Here is a 14,452-nt window from a genome sequence, read left to right as displayed (position 1 = left end):
TAGAGGAGTGAGCACTTCTAGTGCTGCATCCATTTGTTGAAACATCTACATTGGTATTCTGTCAATTCTTGCAGACTTGTTTTCCACCAATGCCTTCAGTGCAACTTGCACTCCTCCCTCAGTACCGTCTGATCATATGCTACCTCCTGAAATGGTTGAACATCTTTCAATTCTTTTTGGTACAGTGACTGTGTGTATTCCTTCCATCTTTTTTTGATGCTTCCTGCATCATCCAGGATTTTGCCCATAGAATCCTTCACTATTGCAACTCGAGGCTTGAATTTTTTTCTTCAGTTCTTTCAGCTTGAGAAATGCCAGGAGTGTTCTTCCCTTGTGGTATTCTATCTCCAGGTCATTGCACATGTCATTATAACACTTTGTCTTCTCAAGCCACCCTTTGAAATCTCTGTTCAACTCTTTTACTTTATCAGTTCTTCCTTTTGCTTTAGCTACCTGATGTTTAAGAGCAAGTTTCAATGTCTCTTCTGACATCCATTTTGGTCTTTTCTTTCTTTCCTGTCTTTTTAATGACCTCTTACTTTCTTCGTGTATGTATTCTTGATGTCATTCCACAACTCGTCTGGTCTGCAGTCATTAGTGTTCAACATGTCAAATCTATTCTTGAGATGGTCTCTAAATTCAGGTGGAATATACTCAAGTTCATACTTTGGTTCTCGTGAACTTGCTCTAATTTTCTTCACATTCAACTTGAACTTGCATATGAGCAATTGATGGTCTGTTCCGCAGTAGGCCCTTGGCCTACTCTGGCTGATGATATTGAGCTTTTCCATCATCTCTTTCCATACCCAAAAAAACCAAACCCACTGCTGTCGAGTCGATGCCTACTCATAGCGACCCTATAGGACAGAGTAGAACTGCCCCATAGAGTTTCCAAGGAGCGCCTGGCGGATTTAGATGTACATCTCTTCCCATATAGATGTAGTCAATTTGATTCCTGCGCATTCCATCTGGTGAGGTCCATGTGTATAAGTTGCCGTTTATGTTATTGAAAAAAGGTGTTTGTGATGAAGTTCTTCGTCTTGAAAAAAATCTATTGTGCAATCTCTGGCATCGTTTCTATCACCGAAGCCATATTTCCAAATACTGATGTGTCTTCTTTGTTTCCAGCTTTTGCATACCTACCACCAGTAATTATCAATGCATCCTGATTGCACATTTGCTCCATTTCAGACTGCAGAAGTTGGTAAATACCTTCAATTTCTCCATCTTTGGCCTTAGTGGTTGGTATGTAAATTTGAGTAATGGTCGTATTAACTGGTCTTCCTTGTAGGCATATGGATACAGTGTTGTACTTCAGGATAAATCTTAAAATGTTCTTTTTGATGATGAATGCAACGTCATTCCTCTTCAAGTTGTCATTTCCAGCATAGTAGACCATATGATTTTCTGATTCAAAATAGCAAATACCAGTTCATTTCAACTCACTTAAGCCTAAGATGGCACAGTGGTGGTTAAGGGCATGTTTGCTAACCAACGGTCAGAAGTTCGAATCCACCTGCTGCTCCTTGGAAACCCTATAGAGAAGTTCTACTCTGCCCTATAAGGTCCCTATGAGTCAAACCAAAAAAACCCAGTGCCGTCGAGTCGATTCCAACTCATAGTGACCCTATAGGACAGAGTAGAACTGCCCCATAGTTTCCAAGGAGCACCTGGCGGATTTGAAAGGCTGACTCTTTGGTTAGCAGCCATAGCACTTAACCACTACACCACCAGGGTTTCCCCCTACGAGTCAGAATCGACTTAATGGCAACGGTGTTTTTTTTTTTTTTTAAGCCTGAGCTATCAATGTTTGTGCGTTCCATTTCATTTTTTTACAATTTCCAATTTTCCTAGATTCATATGTCATACATTCCGCATTACAATTATGAATGTATATTTACAGCTGTTTCTTCTCACTTTAAGTTGTGCTACATCAGCAACTGCAGGTCCCAAAAGCTTGACCCCATTCATGCCATTAATGTCAACTCTATTTTGAGGAGGCATCCTTTCCCCAGTTGTTTTTTGAGTGCCTTTCAACCTGAGGGGCTAATCTAGCACTATATCAGACAGTGTTCCGCTGCTATTCATAAAGTTTTCACTGGCTAATTCTTTTCAGAGTAGACTGCCAGGTCCTTCTTCCTAGTCTGTCTTAGTTTGGAAGCTCATCTGAAACCTGTGCACCATGGGTGACCCTGCTGATATTCAAATATCAGTGGCATAGCTTCCCGCATCATTGCAACACACAAGCCCCCACAGTGTGACAATCTGACAGACCTGTGGAGGTCATTAGGGATGATCTCCTTTAATTACAGTCAACTGGTTGTAAATTTTAATCACATCTACAGAATACATCTACAGCATCTAGACTAGTGTTGACCAAACGGCTGGACACCACAGACTAGCCAAGTTGATACACAGCACTAACCATCACACTTGTGGAAATGGCTCCGTTATAAGGGAGACTTACTGAGGCAATGACCACACCAAGTGTTTTTTGGTGACTGGGGGGCAAGAATTAAGCCAAATATAAGAATTTTCGCACTGCAGTTCAGGGGGCATATATTTTAAACCAATTTTTTAAATGTGGTTTTAAAATGTAGAGGAACAGAAACCTCATTTTTGAGATATTTTTTTATTTAGCAGAGACATGTTGTTAGCTGCTGTCAAGTCAAACTCTGACTCATGGTGACTCCATGCACAATGGAACAAAGCACTCTCTAGTCCTGTACCATCCCTATGATCTGTTGTGTATAGGACCATTGCGATCCATAGGGTTTCATCAGCTGCTTTTCAGAAGTAGATTGCTAGGCCTTTCTTCCTACTTCACCTTAGTTTAGAAGCTCCACTGAAACCTATTTGGCATCATCCCCCCCTTTAAAAATAGCAACACGAAATATATCACTGACAGACCGGTGGTGACTGTGCATGAGTTGAACCTGGTCTTTCACATGGAAGGCAAGAATTCTACCACTGAACCACCGTTGCCACCACCATCAGACACATAGCAGTTAGAAATTCTTCTCTATTATTAATCATATTTAGACTCTTTTCCAAATTATAAATCAACTTACTATAACTATTTATTAACATATACTCATTTAAGCAACTTTAAGTGAACTGTTTGCATGTCCATTTACCTAGAGGCAACTTTTAATAGAAGTTATAGACATTTGATTTCATAAGAATAGCAGAGCCTTGTTAGTTCAGTCTGAGGCGAAGTGGGTGGGGAAGAAGGTGGGAAACACCTTACAGGAATGAGTTCTCATACTCAAGCTCAGAACTCATGTCCAGAGAAAATAAAGCAGGAACTTCCCTCTCAAATGGTAGATCTTTTTATTTCCCAAGGGGATGAGAGGAAGGGAATGATGGTCACCTCAGTGACCCTTTTTGACTCCCTTTCCAGTCCCTTTTTCTATTCCAGTCTTATTTATCAGATGACATTTTAATATTCAGAGATTATCAGTATCACTTATGAGTTATTAAGCAAATTGAAAGTTATTTTGATCAGTGAGGCTGAGGAAGAGGATACAAAAATAGCTGCTTCTATTATGGGACAGGAAGAGGAGGTCAGAGGGGAGTCGAAATAATGCATGAGAAGGATTATGTAAAAGTTACCGAGATAGCCATGACCCTACTCCTACCCCTAAATCATTTTTTCGTAGGTTAATCATTATTCCTTAACTTAAATTGAAGGGAAAAACTGTGGTGGGAGAGTGGTTTAAGATCAATACTTAGATATTAGATAAAAGAACTGAAGAGGTATGTTTTATTTTCCATTATATTCTGCTTAACTTTTGCCTTTTCCAGATATGGGCAAAAGCTCTGTCACCCTTACAGGCAGTGGTTTATCCTACTAATTTGAATCTTTCCTTAGTCTTTCAGTTTCTAATCTAATACATTTTGGAGTTTGGTACTGAGAGTAAAGAGAAAGAAGGTAAGAAAGCACCAAATTAAAAGAGCTTGGAAGGCAGGCTTGAGCTGACACTGGACATATTTCTTCATGGTACAAGCACAATGTTATAACTGTTCTATGGTGATTTAGTAAAAAAATCTATTGATTTCCATGTGCTTATCCTGCTTTTTTCTTTGGAATGTCAGGCAGTTGTGCTTGGGTCTTTTCAACAATTGACTTGGTCTGATCCCTGGTGATGGCAAAATAGTGATCTTTCTGGGTTTTGTATGTTTCATTGGAACATTGAAGATTTATAGTTCAGCAAAGATCAAAAGGATAATTCCACTGAAAGCTTCACCAACTAGGTCATCAGCCACATGAAGACAGATTCAAGAAGCTGACCAGATCTTTCACCAGAAATAGATAAATGATGAGTTTCGAGGTCCTGATGGGGTCACTTTCATAATTATTGCAAGCTTCTGAAAACAGACTTCAAGTGCATGGCCTTCTTCTGACTTGCGTACAGCTTGAATGACAGACTCGTAACCCTTGAAGCTGATGGTGACAGAGAGGAGAGCCAGAATGAAGTAAGAAGCCACAGTAATGACGCTGAAATCTGCAGGGAAAGCAGCATGATGAGTGTGGGGCAAAAGACAAACTCAGGTTTCTTCACATCATGCCAGAAAATCAGGTGGTATATCACACAGGAGGCTGTGGAGCAAGCTCTATGGAGTTCCCCTCCCTGTCACTGGCTGAGGAAGGTTGGGCCCAGAGGACAAAGAGGAGTTAGATGGGATTGAGTGTCCTCCAATGGCTATACCATGTACTTTTTCAACAAGGGAGGGAGAGGAAATAAAGTAACCAGACTTTTGGCTCTCTCAAGTCCATTCACTCCTGCTCTGTGCTAGACTTTGACTACTAGTAATGTTTTGATATATAGCCTTCCAGACTTTCTCAATTATTTTATCTGCTAACTGCAGCTTTTCTTGTTTAATATTTCATTTAAAAATCTTTCTGCCTTTGTGTTCCCCCTCACTCCACTGCAAGTGTTCTCCAATTGTTTTCTTTTGTCTCCTTGCCCCTTTCCTAATTTCACTCCCCAGGGTTGGCCTCTAGTAATGTTTTGATATATAGCCTGAATTATTTTATATACTAACTGGAACCATAGACTGTCAGAGTAGAAGAGATTTTGGAGATCATCTTTCCATCTCTCCCCATCCCCTCCCACTGTTCCCCACTGCAGGTTGCCAGAAGGTGTCCTGACAGGCTAAATGCTCCGCCTGAAATCACATCTCAGCCAGTAACTGACATAACTGGGGCAAGAACCCAGATCTTTTCACTCCTAGTCAAGTGGCCTTTCCACTGCATCTCACAATTTTATTTACTTAGTCTGTTGGATGGAAACCCTGGTGGCATAGTGGTTAAGTGCTATGGCTGCTAACCAAGAGGTTGGCAGTTCAAATCCACCAGGTGCTCCTTGGAAACTCTATGGGGCAGTTCTACTCTGTCCTATGGGGTCACTATGAGTCGGAATCGACTCAATGGCAGTAGGTTTTGGTTTGAGTTTAGTCTGTTGGATGCCCTAAACATTTTTTTTTTTTTTTTGTAAAATGGATTCAAGTGGTTTATGGCTAGATTAAGCTTACAAGGTAACCACTCATTTTCTCATGGAGAAAAAAAGAAAAACTTCTAACTGAATAGAAATGACTATAGTTCATTTTGGGGAGCCCTGGTGGCACAGTGGTTAAACGCTTGGCTGCCAACTGAAAGGTCAGCATCTCACCAGCCCACCAGCCGCTCTGTGGGAGAAAGATGTGTCAGTCTGCTTTCGTAAAGATTTACAGCCCTGGAAACCCTATGGGGCAGTTCTACTCTATCCTACAGGGACACTGAATCAGAATCCATTCAACAGCAGTGGGTTTTTTTTTGTTGTTGTTGCTTTGTTATTGTTCATCTGTAGGGGGCAGTGATGATTCAGTGGTGGAATATTTACCTTCCATCTTCCGGCAGTGGGTAGTGGGTTTTATCTTCTATGGGAAGGAGCCCCGGTGATGCAGTGGTTAAAAGCGCTTGGTTGCTAACTGAAAGGTCGGCGGTTGATACCCACCATCCGCTCCATGAGAGAAAGGTGTGGCAGTCTGTTTCCATAAAGATGACAGCCTTGAAAAACCTAAAGGGCAGTTCTACTCTTTCCTATAGGATCGCACTAAGTCAAAATTGACTGGACAGCAATGGCTTTTGAGTTTTTACCTTCCATAGGAAGACCTGTGTTCTATTCCAGACGATGCACCTTATGGGCATCTACCACCTGTCTGTCAGTGGAGGCTTGCATGTTGTTGTGATGCTGAGCAGGTTTAAGTGGAAATTCCAGACTAGGATGAACTAGAAAGAAAGGCCTGGCGATCTACTTCCAAAAATCAGCCAGTGAAAACTCTATGGATCACAACAGTCTGATCTCCCAGGGAAAATGAGGATGGGCAGGACTTCTCATTCTGTTTTTTACGGGGTCACCATGAGTCAGAGCTGATTTGATGGTAGCTAACAATTAGACAATTAGAAAATTTTTTTTAACAATTAGAACAGTTCCTTTGTTCCTTTTTTGGCTTTGGTCACCCCAAGGCCCACTGGTCTGCTTTCCTAGACCATCTTTCTTGTATTAAGATTGTTCGTAGATCCTTGACACAACTAGCTTTTACCTCTCTTTTCTCTTACTGGTCACTTGCTTTGGGCTTTCTTTTCAAGGGCTTCTAGATAGATGGAACATAAAGCAGCCACACCATTCAATTTGCTGATTTCCTGGGTATCTTCCGGGTGTTTCCTATAAAAATCAGGACTTCTCCTTGGTTTGGAACATCATGTATATTACTCATGTACTTACAACTGGTCGTTATAGCTCGATTGGTAAATTCTGACTTACCTTACACTTGTATTCTGGCCTTTTTCTTTAAATTTTTAAACAGACTTCTGTGTAGGTTTTCACTCTAACATCAACTTGAGTCCCTTCCTTCTTCTTCTTCTTTTTTTTTTTTTTTAGATGCAGAGAATGCACTCTTTCACAAAATAACCCTAATAAAAACCTACGGATCTCTTTCTACCGTCCTCCTCCCCAGCCCCCCACCCCCGCCCTCCGCCCGCCCCAGCTCTCAACCAATGCCAGTACTAACTCATCTGGCCCAACTAGAGGTCCTAGGATTACTATTCTCCACACCTGGCCCAGGGCTTTGGTCTTCATTCGAGATCTATCATGTCTTCCAAGCTATAACAAACGTGTTTACTTTAACCATGGTCAGATTTCTGACACAGAGGCTGAGCAACCCTGAATTCAACAAGTTTTGGGGTTTTTTGGGGGGCTGCCAAGGATCCAAATTTGACCAAACTTGAGCTTTGAAGGAAGAACCTTTCAGAGGGTGGATGCCAAGGATGCCCGCTCTGCAAATGTATTTTGTAATTAGCAGAGTGCAAGTGAGCTCTTCTGAGTTTGCAGGTAGTTGTCGTTTTTGGGGGATCTCTTTCTTTACCATAAGCCTCTGCCTGTTGTTTCCCTTCGCGCGAGCGCTCGGCGTGCTCATGCGCATGGTAGGGGATATTAAACAAGCATCGTTTTATTTCATGTAGTTACAGAATAATCCTTTTATGTTTACCTTTCATATCCACTTTAAGGGAGGAATTTGTTTTACAACTGGGACTGTTGCTATGGCCAATTCTGCAGCGTTGCCTTCAGTTCAGGCACATGCCTCTGAAAGCTTAATCACAAACAGGTGCTGTTCTGAATCAAGAATTCCTCTCTCTGGCTACTCAGCCTGAGCAATGAGCTGCCTAACTTGGATCTTACAGGCTTCTTGAAAAACTCCACAGGCTGCCTTACTAGCACACTAGTAACAAGCAGAAGATTGATATTTTCCAGGCTCAAACAGGACTTTGAAATAATATGTAGCAGTTGTAGAGAGCTATTTATTTTCCCCTCCTCCCACAAGTGTTTTCACACACATGATCTCATTTTATCCTTCAGATAGTCCTTGGAGTTAAGTAGGGAAAGTAGTATTTTCCCCTAGGAGCTTGAGGTCCAGAGATGTTAAGTAACTTACTCAAGGTCATACAATTAGCCTTGACTCCTAGTCTGGTGTTCACCAGAATGACACTGGTATTTACTTTATCCTGTGTCAAAGCTGTCCAAAGACTTTTCAGATGCTGCATAAATCCAACCTGTCATAACATATAGCTTGGGTTTAAATTAAATTTTGTAACAATCTTTTGTGCATTTTTTTTTTCTAGACCTTAAGTTGTAAGTCCAAGGCAGTGGTTTTGTGTGCCTAATTATTTTTTAAGAAGCTCACTCAGTAGGTCTTGGTTCAGTAGGTGAAAAGTGCAGCCTCCAAATCAGCAATAAACAAAACAAAAAAACCCATGTGATTCTCATGCAGGCACTCTGTGTAAACACTGTTCTAAGGTCTAAAATAAGCGAGGCACCTAGGATCTCTGAGCCTCAGTTTCCTCATTCAAAAAAATGAAGGAAGGCAAGACAAAATGAATTATTAAATTATCTCTAGAAATGAACATGGGTTCTAATTTACTGATGTAAAATTCAGACCAGAATTTGTCTATGGAAGAAACAGTTATTTGTCTGGGTTTTCTGGAGAGGGACGAGGGTAGGACTGGAGGAGAGTTTTTGGGAAGACATTAAGTTGGGGGCTGTGTAGGTTAAGGCCCAACAGAGAATCACTAGTGGTGTGGTGGTCAGAAATGATACTAGAGAACAGAAATAACTGATAGGAAAGTTTTAAGATGTTTGCTTTGTGGAGTAGGCTAGGATTCTTCCCTATAATCCACACTTACTCTGTATGATTTGTATTATGGGTGAGCAGAGACTTTTCTATGGAAATTAAGGAAGAGGCCGAGTTTCACTTACGGGTTAACATAATATAGAGCTGAACAGAAGAGATTATGGGAACATAAGTCCTGGAAATTTTCAGAATCTTGGAGAAGGCTTTGGATTTCTACAAACTAGAATTAGAGGCTGAAACCCATTTTACCTAGCAATGGACTAGAGGCCACCCAGTGACATCTGAGTTAAAATATGATAGTGAGCACCAAGAAATTATAGAAAATATTATTTTTAAAATACTCTCATGGCTTTAGAAGAACCAGGATGTGATTACAAAAAAAAAAAAAACCCAAACCCTTTGCTGTCCAGTCGATTCCAACTCATAGTGACCCTATAGGATAGAGTAGAACTGCCCCAGAGTTTCCAAGGAGCACCTGGAGGAATTTGAACTGCTGACCTCTTGGATAGCAGCCATAGCACTTAACCACTATGCCACCAGGGTTTCCCAGGCTGTGATTAGAGATCTCATAATGAGTGTGCACACCAGGAAAGAGAATTTTGACAAGGGTGTTTGCAAACAGAGTAGGCAAAGGATCAAGAACCTCGAGGTGCAGTTCCAACTTTGGCTGAATTTGCAGAATGATTTTAACTAAATTCTAATTCCTTTGTTCCCTTTCCTGTGCATTATATAATGGTAGTTCACATGGACTACTGATGTTTTTAATCTAGCAGCCAGAGCCAAAAAAATTGGTAATTTTCTACATCTGGAAATATTTACCACGGGACCTTGAGAAAGAGTTCTTGGTCAAATGCGGCAGAGGATTGGGATGTGCAAGCAGAGGGCAACAGAACCACAGTATTAGTTTCCAATTCAACCACTAAGAGACATTTTACATGAACATGGTGAGAAGAAGTGCTCTTTGCAGGGCGCCATGAGTCTAGATACACTACATTAAAGGTGAGGCCATATTTTCATCTGGGGTATGTATACTCAAAAAAACCCAACCTGTTGCTGTCTAGTCAATTCCAACTCATAGCAACCCTATAGGACAGAGTAGAACTGCTGCATAGGGTTTCCGAGGAGCTCCTGGTAGACTTGAACTGCTGACCTTTTGGTTAGCCAATGTAGCTCTTAACCACTATTCCACCAGCGTTTCCATATGTATACTAGAGAGTCCCAGTCTTCTTCACAAATTGTGGTCTGAGAAGACAAGATTCTATCAGAATGCTTACTTCCAATGGTTTCAATCCTCTCAGTAAAGAAAGGGAATTAGCATCTTCTGCTAAAACATAAGAGTTGGGATTACAGAAGATTGTGGCCTTTAGGGGAGAGATTTGGAGTAATTCTGGGAGAAGTAAGGGAAGGAGAAATGATAAAATAATTTCATTACCAAATTCTTATTAAAAAAAATTTTTTTTGATGGCATGTGTTTTCAGAGAGTATTTAAATTTTTGGCTGGTAATATGGATTTTGAGAAATACGATCTGGTAATACAAGCTGCCAATAAGGCGAGCGGCACTCTGGCACCACCGGTCTGTGGTATGATTATATACCAGTAAGAACTAAATAGAGAATTTATTTCAGGTGCTTTTCCATTAGGTTACATGGGGAACCTCTGGCTTTCCAAATATGACACAGAAAAACCAAAACAAGCCCAGTGCCTAACAATCACACAGGAAAGTCATTTACGCTTGCAAGCCTTATCTCGCAGAAATAAAGGGAAAAAAGGCAAAAGTTTATAAAACACATCCAGGAAGCACCGCCTAATACAGTGCTCAACTTACACAAAGAGGCTCCATCTGAGGTCTGCTGAGCTTCATGCATTTCAAAAGAGACGCACCTTGAAGCTAAATGCATTAGAACCAGAATAATGTACTACCTACAAGGTCCAGAGGCATAAAAATTGGCTGATACACCGTTAAACCACTGGTAACTAAAAAGTTAATGGCAAGGCTGCCTACGTGTGGCTGGGGCCAAAGAGCCCCTGCATGGTCTTATGCTGTTTAGTTTTTGTCAGGTTGGCTCTGATTTATGGAGACCCCCTGTACCACAGAACGAAATGCAGCCCAATCCTGTGCCATCTTCATGATCATTGGTGTGTTTGAGTTTATTGTTTGTGGCCACTGTGTATTTTGTATGCCTTGTAACCTAGAGAACTCATCTTCCAGCACTATATTGGATAATATTCTGTTGTGATCCATAGGGTTTTCATTGGCTAATTTTTGGATGTAGCTTGCCAGGCCTTTATTCCTAGTCTGTCTTAGTCTGGAAAAAAAAAATTTTTTTTAGTCTGGAAGCTCCCCTGAAACCTGTCCACTGTGGATGTCCCTGCTGGTGTTTGAAATACTGGTGGCTAAGCTTCCAGAATCATAGCAACATGCAAGCCACCACAGTACAACAAACTGACAGACAGGTAGTGGTGGTCTTATAAAACAGTAACCAGTTGCCATCTAGTTGAATCTGACTCATAGCAATCCCATGTGTGTCAGAGTAGATCTGTGCTCCACAGGGTTTTCAGTGGCTGCTTTTTCAGAAGTAGATCATCAGGTCTTTCTTTTGAGGTGGTTCTGGGTAAAACTGAACACCTTTTGGTTAGCAACCAAGCACATTAACCATTTGAAGCACCCAAGGACTCTGGTGGTCTTATAAGGACTTCTAAAATAAAGGCTTTCTCCACCTTCTTACTGTCAGTGAAATCCAATTCCCTTTGAGAATTCTGCTCAATTGGGCTTCTCATTCTCTCCCTTCCTTGGCATCATAGGACTAAGAGTGGCAAGCAGAGAAAAGGCCAATATTCTGGCTTCCCTTTCATCATTTCTTCTTGTGGTCAGTAAATATTTGTTGAGCAGTGCGATGGTTAAGATTGTGTGGCAGCTTGGCTGGGCCGTGATTCTCAGTTTTTATATGTGATCACCCCAATGATAGGATCTGCTGTGAGTAGCCAATCAGTTGAAAGGGACTTTCCTTGGGCTATAGCCTGCATCTGAATATAACTGGACATTCTGGCTTTTGCCCTCTTTGGATCCTGCAGCTGTCTCTTGTTCATCTGACCTCCAGTTCTCGGGACTTGAGTTAGCAGCTTACCTGCCAGTCTTGGGATTCGTCAATTTTCACAGCCTGTGAGCAAAAGTCCTGCTCACAGACCTGCTGATCTTGGGTTTGCCAGCCTCTGCACCTACGTGAATCAGGAGAAACCTTGCAGTCTTGCCTGCTGGTCTTGGGATTCATCAACCTTCACAGCCTGTGAGCAAAAGTCCTGCTCACAGACCTGCTGATCTTGGGTTTGCCAGCCTCTGCACCTACGTGAATCAGGAGAAACCTTGCAGTCTTGCCTGCTGGTCTTGGGATTCATCAACCTTCACAGCCTGTGAGCAAGAGCCCTGCTTTCTGACCTGCCAATCTTGGGTTTGCCAGCCCTTGCAGCTATGTGAATCAGGAGACGCCTCTATCCTGGTCCACAGACTTGAAACGTTTCAGCTTCTGCAATCGCATGAGGTGTTTCTTTGATGTAAATCTCTCTCTCTCTATCTATCTATATATTTATATACTTTAATGGTTTTGCTTCTGTAGAGAACCAGCCCAAGACATTTAGTAGAGTGGGGTGCTGCTCTGAGAGGTACCTAAAATGTGGAAATAGTTTTGAAACTCTGAATGGATAGAGGACTCGGAAGGAAGTGAGGAGAACTGTTAACACCGGAGACAATGCAGTTGGTGAGGACAGCAGAGGACTGGCAGTGGCAGAACCAGGAGACCAGAGCGATATAGCAGTAGAGCTGACCCATGAAGAAAGAGAGCTGAGTGTCTTCCGGCTGAAGTTTACTGACAGAGTACAGTGCCTCTAGGCACTAATTGGTAGAGCTACAGAGCTTTAGAACACTTGCCCCAGCAGGGCAGATGTAGGTGTAAGACCCGAGAGGCCAAGAGGCCAAGGAACCTTATACTACGAAGAAAGCAGCGCCAGCAGCAGAGCGCTTCCTTTGGACCTGGGTCCCTGCACAGAGAAGCTTCTAGTCCAGGGAAATATTGATGACAAGGACCTTCCTTCAGAGCCGAAAGAGAAAACCTTCCCCTGGAGCTGTCACCCTGAATTTAGACTTCTAGCCTACGAGACTGTGAGAGAATAAACTTCTGCTTGTTAAAGCCATCCACTTGTGGTATTTCTGTTACAGCAGCACTAGATGACTAAGACAAGCAGCTTCTAGCCTAGGTACTCTGAGTTAGGCATTGAGAATGCAGCTCTGAATAAAACACAGAGTCTGTCCCCGCAGAGATTATTTTGTAATCATCTCTTCTCTCTGGATAAAAATACCTCCTTTGAGGTTTATGCTTCACAAATATAAGAAACCTTGTCTTTTTTGTTGCTATCATTTACCCAATTACCTATTTATTGAAGACTTTGCTACCTGACTTTTTGTGTGTGGGTTAGGGGTGCCAGGAGAGCCAAACATCCCTTGAATTGTCCCTCCATTTTTCAAATGATGGAGAGCTATGCCCTAAATCTCTTTTCCCTAAGCCATTTTGCCTAATTGAAAGGATTTATTGATTGTCACAATCTTGCTCTAGGATGTTTTAACTTATTGAGCAAATTAAACAGTGAATGTGAGAGTCATACCTTTGATGAGATCTTTGCCTCCAGGCTGAGTTTTAATCAGCATTTGTTGCTCGATTGTATATTTTAAGACCTGGGATTGAGAAATGTTTGCTTCTTTTAACTCTGTAAATTCCCAAATTTTGGAAGTTATTCCCTTTTATTCCTGCTTACTCATTGGTGAATTCTTTTCTGAGCTCAGTTCTTTTTTGTAATGTTACCAAACACAGCCAACAGCAACTAAGACATGCTACTCACGTTCTGTTTTCCAGCCTCTTTTCCAAGGGCTACACATTTATTTAGTACACAATCTACCTTCCAAGTGGTACACTTGAATGCTAACTGAAAGATTGACAGTTTGAACTTACCCAGCAACTCCATGGGAGAAAGACTTGGCACTATGCATCTGCAAAGATTACAGCCAAGAAAACCCTATGGAGCAGTTCTATCTACTCTGTCACATGGGGTCTCTGTGAGTAGAAAATTGACTTGGAGGTGCCTAAAAACTACCTGCCAAGTTATCACAAGCAACAGTTTTATCAAATGTTAACAATAGGCATTCTTCTAGCCTCTTATAAGCTTTATCACCATCCAGATAGGCTTCAAAGCCAATATTACATATTCTTTTCATGTCCCAGTTGATGGTTCTGGAGACAATCACAAATTCACATAGTATTCACAATGGTTTCCCATGGTGGCCAAGGACTCTTGCAATATGAGATATTCATATTACTCTTTAATTTGTAAGTACGGGAGGGCTCTGGGAAGATGGTGGCATAGACAAACCATCATTCTTACCCTCCCCTACAAATACAACAAGAAATACAACAAGGAGATTGTGCTTGGCTTTGAGAGACTCTGAATTGGGGAGCAGAGGATAGCAGTGGGGAACCATAAACAGGAAAGGATCAAATCAAGAATGAATCTCCTCTCCCACCACCCCTGCCCCTCCCCCCAGCCACGCAGGCTCCTGGCCGCTGTGAACTGGGGAAATGGCTCCAGAAAAAGAGCCTGCTAATCACCACAGCCCCTGCCTGTACAAAGAGACAGTACCCCAAGATTCTGCTTTAAATTCAACAAAGCAGACCTCCCTGGAGTCTGTTTGGAGTGTGCCAGCCTCTTTTCAACTCAGACACTGTTAGCTGCAAG

General features: G+C 41.8%; 1 pseudogene; it reads right to left on the bottom strand.

Moving 5' to 3' along the window:
* Nucleotides 1–4,069: 4,069 nt before the first annotated feature.
* Nucleotides 4,070–7,467, bottom strand: LOC100664429 (reticulon-3-like; annotated as a pseudogene).
* Nucleotides 7,468–14,452: the final 6,985 nt, after the last annotated feature.

The sequence above is a fragment of the Loxodonta africana genome, chromosome 4, assembly GCF_030014295.1.
Source record: "Loxodonta africana isolate mLoxAfr1 chromosome 4, mLoxAfr1.hap2, whole genome shotgun sequence".
Taxonomy (NCBI): Eukaryota; Metazoa; Chordata; class Mammalia; order Proboscidea; family Elephantidae; genus Loxodonta; species Loxodonta africana.
The sequence above is the reverse complement of the archived record's forward strand: the minus strand, read 5'-3'. Positions and strand labels throughout refer to the sequence as shown.